The sequence below is a fragment of the Cryptotermes secundus genome, unplaced genomic scaffold (assembly GCF_002891405.2).
Source record: "Cryptotermes secundus unplaced genomic scaffold, Csec_1.0 scaffold944, whole genome shotgun sequence".
NCBI classification, from domain to species: domain Eukaryota; kingdom Metazoa; phylum Arthropoda; class Insecta; order Blattodea; family Kalotermitidae; genus Cryptotermes; species Cryptotermes secundus.
In genome coordinates this window covers 118,046-135,896 of record NW_019719375.1, presented here as the reverse complement: position 1 = coordinate 135,896, position 17,851 = coordinate 118,046, and positions in this window count along the sequence as shown.

Sequence of the window (17,851 nt, the reverse complement as noted above, 5' to 3'; positions counted from 1 at the left end):
GTTGGGTTAAATGAACAGAATGCTAGATCAGGGCCGCGCCATAGCTCAAGCGGTTAGTCGCTGGCTTCCCACCGTGGCGGCCCGGGTTCGATCCCGGGTCTGGTCAAGTGGGATTTATGATGGACAAAGAGGCGCTGTGGCAGGTTTTCTCCGAGTACTTCGGTTTCCCCTGCCAATCTTCATTCCACCAATTGCTCGACAATCACCATCACCTATCATTTGGGGCTGGTACATTAGGTCAGAAGTGGCCGCAGTACAAGGAACTTAGTACCACCCCACTAGCAATAAAAAGAGGCTGGATCTGGTTTATTTCTAAATTGCGTACACAGAGGATGCCGAATATTAACAAACTCATGAGGTTAAATAGGTCTACTTATACTTTAAAAATGTTTATAATAATAAAAACTTTACACATTGAAATATTTAAGTTCGCACGTTCACAGGTGTCTTATTAGTGTCCTGCACTTCCTTGCGCATGCGTCTCCCAGACGGATGATACAGCTTCAGTACCTTATCATTCTCCATTGATTTTTTTTTTGTCAGAGATGTCTGGACTGCAGAAGTTTATTTGGATCGTTCTGTTGGACCACCTGTTGCTGTTGAATGTCAGGAATCTCTTCTTATGCCGCAAACACATGTTGCTGTGAATTTAAACACATTAGAATCGTCTTTAAAACATTGACAGCCTCCGGTTCCTGTGCTAGGATCTCATGATACGGGAAACCGAGGCTGTGCGTGTGTATGTATACTTGATTTTAGCTGGATACCTATTTAATGGTTAACTAACCACTTCTTTTGATAGCTGGTTAGATAGCTAGATAATTAATTCGTAGTTAGTGTTAAGTAGTGGTTGAACACCTGCCAAATGGATCTTAGAGAGATAGGATGGGATGGGATGGGATGGATTGGATTGGATTGGATAGATCTGGCTGAGGATAGGGACCAGTGGAGGGCGCTTGTGAACACAAAAATGAACTTTCGGGTTCCATGAAATGTTGGGAAGTTCTTGAGTAGCTGCACAATTGGCGGCTTCTCAAGAAGGGCTCAGCTCCATGAGTGAGTGAGTGCTAAGTAGTTATTCAGTTATGCAATCTCTAGATTAATTAATTGAAAATTTAATTCCTTGTCTTCTAGTTAGCTAATTAATTAGTTAATTTAATTAATTTGACATTTAATTTCTCGCGGCAGTAAAGACTTAGATCACTGTGTTTTCGGGCGTGACAAGTTGTAGTTTGGTGGATAGGTACCAATGTTTGGGACGAAACTATTTAGCACAGTACAAGGCGTCACGTCTTAATTAGCTAGTTAATTGTATATTTATATACTTAGTTACTTAGTACTTGGTTATTTTATGGCACTACTAGGACGGCCCCGTCAATTGTTTATTGTGGTACTACGTTAAACGCTTCATAAAACAGGCAACAATTGTGACGTCAGACGCTAGAACGAGACAAGCCTGTGTACCTTCGCTAAGATAGTAACAAGGAACGAGTTCTAAAACACAGCATTAGTTTCGTATGGATTAATAACTAAATATATTCCAAACATTTAGTTGGGGCAATTTGATGGTTTCACAACTTTACTTTATTTTATTCTTGGAGTCGGGATAGCTTAGTCGGTGTAGCGAGTAAGCAACGGGGTGGACGACCCGGGTTCGATTCTCCTCAATGCAAGATTTTTGTCCTCTCTACAGCGTCGAAACCGACTGTGGGACCCACCTAGCCTTCTACCTATTGGACATCTATGGTTTTCCCCGGGGTTAAAGCGGCAGAGGCATGAAGCTGACCACTCACCTCCATCTAGTGCCGAGTTCAAGAATCGTGGAATTATACCTCCACTATCCCATTTGTCTTCATGGAATACTGCTTAGCTAATTAGACACAGGGACAACTTTTTTTTCCTTGGCGGTACAGCCCCAGTGGGCCTAGGCCTACCTCCATGAACTTCTCCGTTCACTTCGGTTTTTCTAGATCTTACACATTCGGTAGGACTCCTTGGGCGGGTTATCAGCTCGTCGCAAGGTCTCTACCTGTACACAAACGCAGAGAAACGCACACACACAAACTAAACATCCACGCCCTGAGTTGGATTCGAACCCACGATCCCGGTTTCCAAGCGAGCGAAGACAGTACATGCCTTAGACCGCTCGGCTACCGTGACCGGCCAGGGACAACTTTACCTTACTTTTTTTTCCCCCTTGGCACTACAGCCCCAGTGGGTCTAGGCCTACCTCCATGAACTTCTCCATTCACTTCGGTTTTTCTAGATCTTACACATTCGGTAGGACACCTTGGGCGGGTGATCAGCTCGTCGCAAGGCCTCTACCTGTACACAAACACAGAAAAACGCACACAAACATCCATGCCCTGAGTGGGATTCGAACCCACGATCACGGCTTCCGAGCTAGCGAAGACAGTGCATGCCTTAGACCGCTCGGCTATCGTGATCGGCTTACCTTATTTTATTCTATTATATTTTGTTGCTTATTTAACGACGCTGACTACCTGAGAATACATGACTTCGATTAATAAATTGATTGATGAATTAGTACGAGTAATAAACTGAATAGGATGCCGATGGAAGTGGCCGTGGTATAATATGAGGTTCTATGCCCAAATGTACTTGAAGAATCTGAGGAAAACCACGAAATCCTTCAGTGAGTATAGTTAGTGTTCCGGCCGAGACTCGAATGGGTCACTTCCCTAGAACAAGTCAGAAGCGTCACCTCTTAAAACAGCTTGCTCGCTGGTGGGTTTAACCTCACTTTTGTGAATCACATAGGTCTGCTCTTGATATGAGCACTTCATGTTACAGGTACATGGCCGAATGTACGAGGGTTGTTTGAGAAAGTTACTAAATAAAAGCTTGGGTTGTCCGAGGAAACTTATGGGTAAAAAACTAAGTATAGCTTTCGAATTTTGTTCAATCCAAAATTCGAATTTTCGTATCGGAGATCTATCCTGACCCCTGGATTTTCGTAGTTTTCCTCCGTTCCTCCAGAAAAATGCGGGGATTTTACCTTAAAACTAATTTTCTCTCAACTTTCTTTACAGCTGTCCTTTCATAAAGTTTTATATAATACCTCATACAGCAACTGTAAATGGCCAAAAATCGAAGAGGAAATCTCGTATGGAAACTGCAGATCGCGATATTTCTCTCCTTAGTGAGCAACATGTGACCAGCATGAGAAAACGTGGTGTTTTAAAGAGAATAAGTCACTCCTGATAGTCGCTCACCTGGTCAGTAAACATTCTTTTTCGTAATACAACACTCCATTGTCTTCTTCACTATAACCCGTCACTGGTTATTATCCTGAGGCAGTTGAATCCAATCCACATCCTTCCTTGAGGTAACTGGTAAAAGGTAAAGTTGCCCCTGTCCTTAACTAATTAAGCAGTACGTCATGAAGGCGTGTGGGGAAGTGGATGTATAGATCTACATTTTCTTGACTTCGGCACTAGATGGAGGTGAATGGTCAGCTTCACGCCCTTGCCGCTTTACCCCCGGGAAAAATTCGCGATTCCCATTGGGTAGTAAGCTGGGTGGTCCTCAGTGTCAGTCTGGACGACGTGGAGAAGTGGAAGTTCTTGACCCTACGGGAACTCGAACTCCAACTCCTCGGTCGTCCAGCCCACAGCCAGTCACTAGACCGACTGCGCTATCCCGGGTCCTCTTATTTCTTTCAGATATATTTTAATATTATCCGTCCTCTCCTCCTAGGTCTCCCCATTCGTCTCTCTCCTTAGAGGTTTCCCAGCACAACGTTTCTCTTTCATTAATATCTGTAATTCTCTTAGAGTTCTCTTCGGAACCTTCAGAACTACAAACTTTCTCCTCCAATCCAGACAATAAACGAAAGCCTCAGAAGGATATACGAGTATTATGCCTTGCCACTGTGCATTTGCGATACTTATCCGTTCTTTGTGTATCATATTCTGTAGCATTAACAAAATCTGAATATCAGGGTAGACCTTACGTAAATACTATGTAGGTCTACCGTACAATGTGGTCACGTGGTTGTGTGACGGATAAGTGTGGGTTCTAGATCTGATGATTGGATTTATTGGACGTCTCTATTACAATTACGCTTGATTACAACAGCTTACACATTGGACTCCGTCTTAACGACGTCTGTCTGACGAATCTCTTTGAGGAATCTCTCACTGCTGTCTGAATTTCGGACTGGCCTCTAATCCCTCGAATTCCGGATCTCTCTTCTACACTCTACAGTGTGATTCACTCCTGCGAATCAATTACGAGTCCTTTTATGTCCCGGTGCCGACCGCAGAGAGAACACACACTTGAACGGTTCCTCTGTGGTAATCTACGTATCCTTTACCACGGGAATGCGTGTTTATCAAACCATTGGTCAGTAACAGTCTATTCCATAGTTCCAAGGGTAACGTACTCAGCGAAACACCGCCCAGAAGATGATCATATTCCGGCTTTCAGGCGTCATGTCACAATGTGATACTCTGTTTGTCCCCAATTGACATGTTGTTCAGTCGTATAATCTGTCGCTAGAAATATTCTGTAGCTACCTTTGTAAATGCAGATAGACCTACATTAATGTTTGCCCATATATATTTTTAATATTTATTTTTATTCGCAACTCTAATTATCTTTCGTTTTAATTATCATTTATCTGTTCAAAATGCGTAAAATGAACAATTATTATGCGAGATTGTTTAAAACCATCCGTCCGTGTGTTTCTTCTCGAAACTACTGTCCTGCAGTTAGAGATTAAATTTGTATTCTGGGCATTTACATTTAAAAATTGGAGGGAGTATTTCGTTTTGTTCTATATTGGTTTAATGTACCTTTAGCTAGCTATCCCTGTAACAGGCCATGGAGCCCCATAAGGTTCCGAGACGTTGAGGGTCCCACATTTTCTAGATAATCGTCTCACAGATGGTGGTAAGGTTGTCAGCCTTACGCGCCGGCCGCCCTATACCCCTCTACCCCAGGAAGACTTCTGGTACTCATTTCTGTTAGAGGCTGAGTCCACCCTAGGTCCATAGTGCGGCTGGAAGGATTAGATAAATTGAAAAATCCACCTCATTGGGATTCGAACCCAAGACCTTCCTGCTGTTAGCATAGTGCCTCAAACAACTACGCTACCGTGTGCCCCCAGTGTTGTACGAACACAAAATAATCAATTCTGAATATTTTCCAGAAAGTCTTATGGAATAATTGATTTGTATGTGTCATATAATGTAGAAATTCAGGAAGTTCAACAACATTTTTATAAAATATTTTTCTATGTCATTAATATCCAACAAAATGCAATAAAATATATTTGAGACCCTATACAGTGTCATACCGGTAGTATGAGTAGTTATGCAACACTAGATTTGTATCTGAAACAAGCGGAATTAAAGGTCCACTGACGTGTAAAATGTCGCCAACAGCGTAACTGGAAAATATATTCCTTACAGATTTGAATTTGAATTTTTCTCTCCGCTCTTGTTCACAGGATTCTAGTTCCACATAACGTACTTCAGAGTGTTAATTCTATTGTCATGCGTGCTACAATTTCAGAATTGTACATACACGTAAAATTTGCTTCAATGTCAGCTACATTGATTGATGAGAAAATGGTGTCCATTCAGTCGCATTCTTCCGTAACACAACATTAACAGTAATAAAGAGTATGTAGCATTGTGGCATGGTACGTAGTACGCATGCGCTCTCTTTGCTTCTGTGATTCTGTACTACATAGCTCTGTGGCACTTCTTGTGTTTTAAAATTAATATACGATGTATTGTTAAGGCATAGTTTTGTTTTCAATTGTTATAAGATAGACCGGCCGGTCACGGTAGCCGAGCGGTCTAAGGCATGTACTGTCTTCGCTCATTTGGAAACCGGGATCGTGGGTTAGAATCCCACTCAGGGCATGGATGTTTAGTGTTTGTGTGTATGTGTGTGCGATTTTCTGTGTTTGTGTACAGGTAGAGGCCTTGCGACGAGCTGAATCCCGCCCAAGGACTCCTACCGAATGTGTAAGATCTAGAAAAACCGAAGTGAAAGGAGAAGTTCATGGAGGTAGGCCTAGGCCCACTGGGGCTGTAGTGCCAAGGGGGAAAAAAATAAGATAGACCGAGTGCTACTAAGCTGGAGGATCAGAACTCGATGATTTCCTGTATGATGTCCTCTGAGTTTTATATTTTGCGAATTAGTTCTCATTATTTCGTTGGTAAGCTATCCCTGTAACAGACCGTGGAGGTCCATAGGGTTGTGAGACGTCGAGGCTCCTACATTTTTCTAGACAATCGACTTACAGATCGAGGAGAGGTTATCAGCCTTCGCGATGAGGTCATCGGATTTTTCAATTTACCTAATGTTTCCAGCCGCACTATGGCCCTGGGGTCGACTCAGCCTCTAACAAAAATGAGTACCAGGAATCTTCCTGGAGGGTAAAGGGCGGCCGGCCCATAAGGCTTACAACCTCACCGACATCTGTGAGCCGGTTGCTTGGAAAATGTGGGAGCCTCGACATCTCACAAACCTACGGGCCTCCACGACCTGTTACAGGGATAGCTTTACTTTTTTTTTACTTCGTTGTTATTTTCTGAATTGTCTCTCCTTCTTTGCCTTGCATGTCATGAAGAATAAGAATAAGGGACTGACTTGTTTAGAAGATATAAAATGTGACGACGAACTGACTTGGCTAACTGCCAAGTCAAGCTATTTTCCTGTTCTGTAGATATTTAAGCTTACAGATGAATTACTATTATTTTTGTAATTTATGTTTCATTTATTGAGCTGGCCAATGGCTGTTGAGTCCAGCACGCAAATGAATAAAAAATTGAATTGAATTGACCATATTATTTATACATTACATATTTTTCTTCTGCTTTATGCTCTTTGGACATAACCTCAAATTTTAAAATATTCAAATAGAAGTGTTGTATCTTTATATCTAGCTTCCATGTTATGTACGTTTTTGCGATGACCTCTGTCTCATAAAATTCGTAAAATATCAGATTCTGCACAGCCAAGCTACAAGAGTTAGGTTTTATGACGTTCATTTACTTCAAACGAGAAGTGAAAAACAGTGAGGTCTTTTGCGGTGTTTCCAATTCGCAAGAACACTCTTTTGACAACATGGCTTCGTACTTCGGTCAGTCAAAATCTAGCAGAAAATCTCACAGAGCTACTACAACCTTGTAGCTGTCTAACTGCGCGCTCAGAGAGTCTCTTCCCGCTGTCATGTTTTAATCCTCGTTGCCTTGCCTCAATGTGGAAATTCGTTTCCCTCTGTGTAGCAACAACGGGAAGATGTGAATATCAAGTATTAGGGGAAAAATTCAGTTTTCGTCCTCTGAAGCATGAAATTCATCTAACCAAGATATAATATTCTGTTCGAACTTCACAGGCATTGTGCTTCTTCTCAGTGACAAAGACCAACTAATTGATGTTGTTTAAAAACGCTGCTTTCTCATGAGATTCTTGTGAAATCAATAATTTCAGTCTGAGAGTATAATACGCAATATCTTTACCTTTAAAGCAGGGTCATATGTAGAAACCAGTGGGCTTGAAGGTAGTAAGGGGCGAAAAAAGAAAACTATAATATGAATCTTCAACCCTTCTCAACGATAAAGAAGCTGTGTTTTCTGCGAGGTACGCGCCAAGGGGTTATAAAGAAGACAAAGAAGATCGTTTTAGTTAGTCGAGTTTCGAGACGCTAGCCTGCCAGGATATGAGCTTGGGAGCAGAGGAATTAGAATTGAGTTGAGTTCCGGAGTTGGCAGGCGCAGAATAATGGCAAGAAAGGAATTAGGCTGTGCAAAGAAAACTTCATGTGTGATTTGAAGTGATAGTGAGACTTATAAATCCGTTGCCAGGATATGACGAGTGAAGAGTGAGAAACCTAGTGCGTGTGTAACAGTGACCTCTAAAATGTGTGAAATAGCGATAGCGCTGTAATTAATTGTGGTTAGGAGTTGAATGAATAAGGTGACAATAAATCAACTCATCCAATCCAAACCCCGTCTATAAGTCACGAATATTTCCCTACATATGGCAATATAATTCATATAATCATAAATGAAGTGGTCTTCCATTTTGTTCAATATTCAATATATCGATATATGTTTTAGTTTTAAATTCTTCATCACTCACTCACTCACTCATTCATGGAGCTGAGTCCTTCTTGAGAAGCTGCCAGTTGTGCAGCTACTGAAGGACTTTCCATCATTTTATGGAACCCGAAAGTTCATTACCGTGATCACAAGAGCCCTCCACTGGTCCCTATCCTGAGCCAGATCAATCCAATCCATATCATCCAATCCTATATCTCTAAGATCCATTTTAATATTGTCTACCTACTTACGACTTGGTCTTCCTAGTGGTCTCTTCCCTTCTGACTTTTCTACCAATATCCCATATGCATTCCTCTCCTCACCCATCCGTGCTAAATTCCCTGCCCATCTTATCCTCCTTGACTTCATCATTCTAATTATACTTGGGGAAGAATACAAGTTATGAATGTAAACCCTTCATAGAAGATTTAATCTAAATCCGAAGTGTAACTATTGCGATGCAAAAAGCTGGCTTATAGTAGAATCTCTCAGTTTTGTAATACACAGGAAATAATGCGCAATGAAGGCGCCATGATATACTGCGCTTGTGAATGTCTGTACGTTTACTCACAATATGAGAACACTGCGTGACTTCTATATTTAAAATAAAAAATCACTGCCCGTCGTTCAAATTTGATATAGAGTAGAAGTGATATCCACCTAGTAAAGCTTCGAGTCCAGGGGTACCTCAAATTTAAGGAAAGTTCTTTTCTTTTAAATACGTGCAATTTACATCCTAGAACACGAGGCTCCATTGGACCACGTGTCTCACTGGGCAGTGCCATTTTACTGCACTTCCGTTGACTTGGCTTGTCCCTGTCCAGAGACAAAAGCACTGGAAGTTGAAAGTGCATGGAATCTTCTTTCCTTTATAAATACTTCATAGAATACAGAGATGTGAGTTCAAAATTACGAATGTGAAACTCATATGTTTTTCGGCGCGTTCGCAAGAGCTGGTTTAATCTTGCTCGTACCCCCACCTACTTTTCATTTTTTAATTATCCTCCCACCTACTCCTTGGCCTCCCAAATTGTGTCTTCTCTTCAAATGTTCTAAGAAATATGTTATATGAATTTATTTGCCACCGAATTCCTGCTACATGCATCTTCATATTCATCCTCCTCGATTATCACCCTAATAATATTTAGGAAGATCTTTGTTAAATAATTCTCCCTCTGCTTATATTATTTTCTCTCTCTTTTATCCAGATATTCTCGACGTCACTTTTTCTTCAGTCTCCCTCAGTTTGTGTTCGTCCCTTAGGGTGACACACAAGTCTCACACTCATTGAAAGCAAAAAGTAAAATTATTACTATAGGATTCTGACGATGGTGTATAACACACTGATATATTGGGTTTTTGGACTTTATCCATCGTCCTGGTTTTTAAGATAACTAATAAAAACACGACGTTTCGGAAACTGGATCTGTTTCCGTCCTCAAGTGAAGGACCAGTGATTGAGGCTAGCTTTTTCTAACGGACCCAACAGAATAGGGTTTTCCTTCACCTGAGGACGGAAACAGATCCAGTTTCTGAAACGTCGTGTTTTTATTAGTTATCTGAAAAACCAGGACGATGGATAAAGTCCAAAAACCCAATATATCAGTAAAATTATTGATTTTATATTTAAATTTTTGCGTCTGTAGAATGTGTAATCATTGCACATGTCATAGATTCAGTAGATTTTTTCAATAATTCCATATTAACTCTTACAGTCAGTTTCAAACCTATTGCAATGCTGTGTAGGACTTATTCGTGATGTGAACAAGTCGGCCACCCTCTTTGCCCGAGCTTATGAATAGATCTACAAAGCTTATTCACGGAGATCCAAACTATAAGGGTCAGCTTCGATGTTGTATCACATTGCTTTTGTGACGACATTTGAGCAGAGTACTTCGTGATTTGAGCGTTTCCCACACAAACCTTTGTACCTTTGTTTCCGGAAAGGGAAATTATTTCAAACTGCATATCCGATTTACCTTCCTTCCGTTTTATGAGCAGCTTTAGAGTCAATTCATCTAGTACTCACTGACTAGCAATTATTTTCCTTTATAAGAGGAATATTATACAGACTCGCAATTCTGATTTTGTTAGAACGTTCACTATAAAGATTATACATACAAATCGTACATCAGAGAGATGGATGTTATTCATGAATCTGTCCCATTTTGCAATAGAATAGTTGAATCATTCACCACGTTTTATGGGGTTTACAGCACGATGCATGACCAGAACATTTTCAAGGTTTGATAATTATGCCACATGTTTAAATTGATTTAGTCTGTCATACAGAAATACTTACTCAATGGAGAAGAGCTCTTTCTGAGAAGCCGTTCGTCTCTCGGTTATTTAACATATGCAGTTTTCAATTGTACATATTAATAATAAACTCCACAAGGAAACTCAGCAATAATTCATAATGATAGTTAAATAGAAATTTATTATCCAACATCATCCATCATAAAGTTCTGAAGATAAGTTTCAGTTTTGAGTATTCATTTTACATTAAGACATTTTTTGTTCTCTGTTGCTCCCACTTTGGATCATAGGGCTGAATTATCAGTTTCGTGATCATTTTTGCAGACGGTAGGACTCCTTGGACGGGTGATCAGCTCGTCTCAAGGCCTCTACCTAATCACAGGACAACACAAACACAGAATAAACACATACCAAAAACATCCATGCCTTGTGTGGGATTCGAACCCACGATCCCGGCTTTCGACCGAGCGAAGGCAGTTCATGCCCTAGACCGCTCAGCTACCGTGACCGACATTTTATGAATTAAGAATCTGTTAAAGCTTGAAAATATAATATGATATATAACCCTTACGGCCGGTCACGGTAGCCGAGCGGTCTAAGGCATGCACTGTCTTCGCTCGCTCGGAAGCCGGACCGTGGGTTCGAATCCCACTCAGGGCATGGATGTTTGTGTGCGTTTTTCTGTGTTTGTGTACATGTAGAGGCCTTGCGACGAGCTGATCACCCGCCCAAGGAGTCCTACCGTATGTCTAAGATCTAGAAAAACCGAAGTGAACGGAGAAGTTCATTGAAGTAGGCCTAGGCCCACTGGAGCTGTAGTGCCAAGGAGAAAAAAAATATATATGTAACCCTTACGAGTCATGGTTCTTTATACATCAAACACCTTCATGATTAAAGAGAATTGAAATATTTCTTGACCGAATTCAGATAACTCATTGACGATTGCTCTTGTAAATTGGTAAAGGCATATCTGTTTATGGCAATAAGGATACGAATATTATTTTAATGTGTAGGTATTGAAAGCTGCACACTTGGAGGCTCTTCAAGAAGGGATCAGTTCCATGAGTGTAGATATTAAAATAGTGGATGGACTTGAAATTCTGCCTACATATAGAGAGTACAATAAAAGTATCCAAGACAATAAAATAATATTTATGATTTTAGTCAAGTGAAGAATATCCTAATATTACAGGAAGTTCTATGAAGGGCCTAAAAAAAAGTAAAGCTATCCCTGTACCAGGCCGTGAAGGCCCATAGGGTTGTGAGACGTTGAGGGTCCCACATTATCTGAACAATCGGCTCAAAGATGGCGGTAAGGTTGTCAGCCTTACGCGCCGGCAGCGCTTTACTCCCCAGGAAAATTATTTAATTAAGTCCTGGTACTCATTTCTGTTAGAGGCTGAGTAAACCACAGGGCCTAGTGCGGCTGGAAGGATTAAGTCAACTGAAAAAGATCCAAAGACCTCATCGGGACTTAACCCGCGACCTTCCGACTTGTAGCTTAGCCCCTCAACCAACTACGCGTGCCCCCTCTGTGAAGGACCTATGACGCAAAATTCTCTTCAAGTGCATGGTCTATCATGATAACTCCAGTAAGGCCTACATTGATTATTTTATTGTATGTCGCAATTAAGTAGAGTCAAAAACCTCGGCACAACTAATATCGAAATCCAACAACGGACACGATCCTGAACCAGTTTCACCCATCTCCAGCTCCTCTCCTTGGATGTAATTCTCCCACCTCCCCGTTTCACCAACAGATTTCCTAGCCAAAACCGTTTACAAATTCCATATCCCCCATCCGGACTACGTGTCCAGTCCACAAAAGCGTGATTTCATTATTTCAAGAATGCAAAGTGGCCTGTACAACTTAAGAAATTCCTTGTTGATTAACATTCTGCGTGTGAACTGAATTCTTTTGGCTCATAATAGAGACAGTGGCGGCTCTTATGAACACACAAAAAGACTTCAGGTTCCACAAAATTCTTTGAATTTTTTGAGTAGCGGAAAAATTATTAGCTTCACAAAAATTCCTCTGCTCATTGGAGTTAATTCGTTACACAAGGGCGAGGATGGTGACGGGACAGAAGGGAGAGAGAATAGGGCACTGGTTGTAACTTTATATCGATCATAATTATGATGTATAAAGAAATTGAAAAATGTTGTAATAAAACAGGCTTAAAAAGAAAAAAAACTCCGTGGCCTGTAGTTCGCAAGCGAACTATACCGACCGAGCGACCGCCGCTTGTAGGCGAAGTTAGTGCGAACTTTAGCGGATAGAGGGTGTCGCGTTGTCAGCGCAACGGATCCCCACAGCTTTCGTTTTAGATTTGTCGCTAAAGGAAGAACAGAATATATTCATGATTATTGTTGTATTTTGTCATGTGACGCTGTGTAGTTTGGTCCTTCATCTTCAGGGCAAGTTAATCCTGAAAATAGATACAGTAGGTTCCTCCGAAACTTCGACATCTATATACCAAATTGCACATTCCAGACTACAGTATTCTTCACAGATAACTTCTCACGAAATTTAAGGTCATGAGTTACCATTGCAAAAGAGGTTGATGTGGATATGCACATAAACAGTTTACCTCTGAATACCATTCGACAAACAGTGAGGCATGTGACAAGGCAGAGGACAACAGTGTTGCCAGCCTTTGCTCTCCTGTCCGTGAGAAGTGGATACATCGATCATTGCTTCCTTGGACTCTTAATTGTCGGTCATCCCTCCTGTCAAGCGCTATGTCTAGAGGGCCATGATTGATTGCCATATGATTTACTCTCTTATCTGACTCCCATAGAACCTACTGCGCATGGCAGAATGTAATTAAAGACCTGGCAAGCATCGCTGTATATCCCGCATCATTACGTGTATTTTCCTTACGCGGTAATTCTTAGTATCTTCTGAGCCATACAAAACGCTTCGTGCGAAAACTACTTCTATTAACGCCAATTATGATGTCCACTGCGCTTTCTACTAAGAACGACCAGCTCTAAAAACACATGCCTGGCAATTCTCAGAAAAAATGCGCAGTGAATTTGGTCGAGTCCACTAACTGAGATAAGAATTGTTGGATTTGCATGGGTTAATGTGGGGCTAAGCCGATCACAGTGGCCACACGGTCTGAGGCATGAACTGTCTTCGCCCGCTCGAACACTGGGGTTGTAGGTTCGAATCCCACTCAAGGCATCGATGACTGTATGCATTTATTCTGCGTCTATGCTGTTCTCTGTGTAGGTAGTGGCCTTGCGACTGCTGATCCCCCGTGCAAGGAGTCCTACTGACTATGTATAGGATTACTAAACTGAAAATGCGGCCAAGGCCCAACGAAGGACTGTAGAGTCACTGATAATTGAATGAATAAATTAAGTCCAAACGTTACATAAACTTAGAATTCATTCGTCACTTCGAGGCCTTACCAATACTTTATTTGTCGATCATCATAAGAGTTTAGTTCTTTTGTGCCATCGGAGAGTCAAATTAGGTAATGAGCCTCACGGGATTCGAAGCCAAGGGTCACTGTGCTGTCGAGGACCAGCAGCATGCAGTACACCGTTAAGATGCGCTCATGTGTCATGATATGCATGCCAAGTTTCATAAAGAATGTGAGGGGGGGGGCAGGGATTCACAGACACACAGAGAACATGGAGATAGCGTAAGCCTACTTTAGGAAAGCAGATTGAAAATGGCAAAGATTTAAATTTTGAGGTTTCTTTTCCAACAAATTCATAGTAATCTTAAGCTGCATCGGCTGAAATTATGTACACAAATGGACCAGTAATCTGGACCCTTCGTATATGCCTAATTATCACGTTATAATTCCACCATTTGAAAGTAGGTATCGTAAATTTTCACGGAACTCCTTGTTGAAGGGAGACACGTTCCTTAGCTACACAATCACATATTTACATCAGCCTCTCTGTTCTCCGGGACTTGGACCGTTCTGCGTCCCATGTCGCGTCATGCAGTTGTGAATTACATCAGAAATGTTGCCCCTGTTACTCACCATTACATCACCTGATCGTTGATGGAGTTTCATTCATAGCCTTCCGTGATTACACTTTGGTTAATGGAGTGATAAGATAATATTAAAAAAGATAATTTTTTCAACGTCACTCCAGTTTTGAGTGCAGGTTAATGAATGCAGTCGCTCTAATAGAGAGGAACAGTGTTTATACCTGGATTATTCTTATCTGAAATAACTTCCTGACGTCGGCGATGAACAAATATTATTACACAAACAAAGATGTTTATCGTGACCGCAATGAGTCGTCGTGAGAAGGATAACGTACAATATGCAGACCAGTAATAAAACTACAATTAATTTAAGATGTTCAGGAACTATTTCTCTAGAACATGTATTCGAAGAGCCCTCTGTGGAACGAAAAAGAGAGAAATAAAACGTCCCGGGATATACCAAGTAAACGTACAGATCACCGCCTTGAAGAACATACATGCCACCACATATACAGATCACCGCTTCCAAGGACATTCACGTCACTATACGTACAGATTACCGCTTCCAAGGACATACACGCCACCACATTTACAGGTCACAACTTCCAAGGACACACATGCCACGACATGCACAGGTCACCGCCTTCAAGGACATACACGCTACCATATGTGCAAATCACCGCTTCCAAGTACATTCACATCTTATGTATAGATCACCACCTTGAAGAACATATATGCCACCACATGTACAGATCACCGCTTCCAAGGTCATTGACGTCACTATATGTACAGATCACCGCTTCCAAGGTCATTCACGTCACTATATGTACAGATCACCGCTTCCAATGACATAAACGCCACCACATGTACAGGTCACCATTTTCAAAGACACACATGCCACGGCATGTACAGGTCACCGCTTTCAAGGACATACACGCCACCACATCAGCAAGTCAGCCCGTACCTTCAAACACCCACATTCTACTACATCATTAAGCAAAATAATTGTACCCTTTCCTTCAAGATTAACCTATTTTTACAACTCTCACTACTTAATACCCTGTTTTATGTAATTATAAGGTCACTTTCCAAGGACAAATGTTACACTGCACCTGCACATCGGTCCTTAATTAAAGAAACACATATTATGCTACATAATAAGTTAAATTCCATCCATAAAAAAGTGAAAAGTAAAGCTATCCCTGTACCAGGCCGTGAAGGCCCGTAGGGTTGTGAGACGTTGAGGGTCCCACATTATCTAGACAATCGGCTCAAAGGTGGCGGTATGGTTGTCAGCTTTACGCGCCGGCCGCACTTTACTCCCCAGGAAAATTATTTAATTAATTCCTGGTACTCATTTCTGTTAGAGGCTGAGTCGACTCCAGGGCCATAGTGCGGCTGGAAGGATTAAGTCAACTGAAAAAATCCAATGACCTCATCGGGACTTGAACCCGCGACCTTTCGGCTTGTAGCATAGCCCCTCAACCAACTACTAACTCTCCAAAATTAATCTAAGACTCACTGAAAGTTAATACCCCTTTTTGTAGTTTCTCAGACCACCCGCAGCTATTCACCTAAACAGGCAAATACCAATCCTACTACAGTGCCAATATAGATATGGATAGGGCCCAACTGAGTAGATTTTACTTGAAGACGGAGACAGAACCCAGTCTCCGAAACGTTGTGTTCTAAACAAAAAACAGGACGGCGTTCTTAAATAAAGACAGGACGATGGATAATGTCCCGAAACATAATATTTGCATTAATGTATTATCATCACAAGCTTTTAGATCTTATTTACCAATAATACTTCTCCGAAATTCGAAATTAGCTTAGAGCCTCGGGTTATGATTTGGCTTAGGTTGACCGAGGCAAACGTTAAGAAACACAGTAAAGTGAAGCGTATGGTTATGAAGTGTCTGAGTTATATAGTGAGAACTGAACTAGATAAATTTCATAAATATCTGTAACATATACAAAAGTGACAGGTGCTGTCAACTTTATACATATGTAAATGTGTATAATTCAACGAAATGTTTTATTTTCTCCACATTTATATGTCCTGTAAGTTTTAACAAATGTTTACATATGATCTAGACTTTTTTCGACTGATTTGTGTACATAATCTGATGATCATCATTTAAAGTCGAAACATATAGTATGTAGAAATAAATAAAAAAACAAGTTATTGTTTTAACATAATTTATGTATGTGACGGTTAATCCTAAACCCTGAAAATTTGGAGTGAAATTTTGCGTCTGTTCTCTTTAACTGGATTTTGTTTTCCCCATTTCTATTCGTCGTTCCTGTATTGTAGAATATTGTAGAACATTTTAATATCTATCTATGGCTCTACAGACCTTCTGTTGGACTTCGGCCGCTTTTTCAATTCCTTAATCCTATACCCAGTCGGTAGGACTCCTTGGAGGGGCGATCAGTCAGTCATAGGGCCCACTACCTACACACATAACAACAAAAATACAGAATAAACGTACACAGACAACCATGCTATGAGTGGGATTCGAACTCACGATCCCAGCGTTTAAGCGAGCGAAGACGGTTCATGCGGAGCCACTGTGATTGGCACATTCTAATATCTATAGAATAGTAAACAAATTTTCATAGTCAAGATGTTTTCAGAACAAGTTTTGTTGAAAAGTTGTAATTGCGTTTTGTATTATGTTAAAATTATGTTGCAAATAGGCCCCAGAAATAACACATAAATATGATAGCCATTTAGCAAAATACTATCACCCCTATATTCTGGAGAACATAGAAGTGTAAGACTCTGGAATCTGCTACAGGTAGATAGTGAATGAACGTATATCTGGAAACCTGTGTATAAGCTAAGGGGGATCTCTTCAACTTGAAGGACGGAAACAGATATATCTATATCCCACGAAATTACTGTGTTCCATTACAACAAGTAGCGCCTGCCGTCTCCTCTACTTTCTCGGGATGGGATAGATAAAAAAGAAGCAATCACAGAAGTGCACGCCTCTCAGTAAACCAAAACGAACCTTAAGCCTACTGTTGATTAGTTAGTTTAAAGGGTTGCGTTTATTTTCCTGGAATCTCCTTATACTTCCATCTGCTGCCACATCAAACGCTTCGAAGTGTTTGTGTGTCTGATAGGTTGGCCCTCAAACACTGTCACGCACTACAGCTGGAGGGCTCCAATACGCACGTTTCAGCGGTATCACTTGGATTATAGTGTTACTTACTTACTTACTTACTCATGGAGCTGAGCCCTTCTTGAGGAGCCGCCAATGCTGCAGCTACTCAAGAATTTCCCAGCATTTTATGGAACCCGAAGGTTCATTACCGTGTTCACAAGAGCCCTCCATTGGTCCCTATCCTGAGCCAGATTTATCCTATCCATACCATCCCATCATATCTCTCTAAGATCCATTCTAATATTGTCCACCCACCTACGCCTTGGTCTTCCCTGTGGTCTCTTTCCTTCTGACTTTCCCACCAATATCCTCTACGCATTCCTCGTCTACCCCAAGCGTGCTATATGACCTGCCCACCTTATCCTCCTTGACTT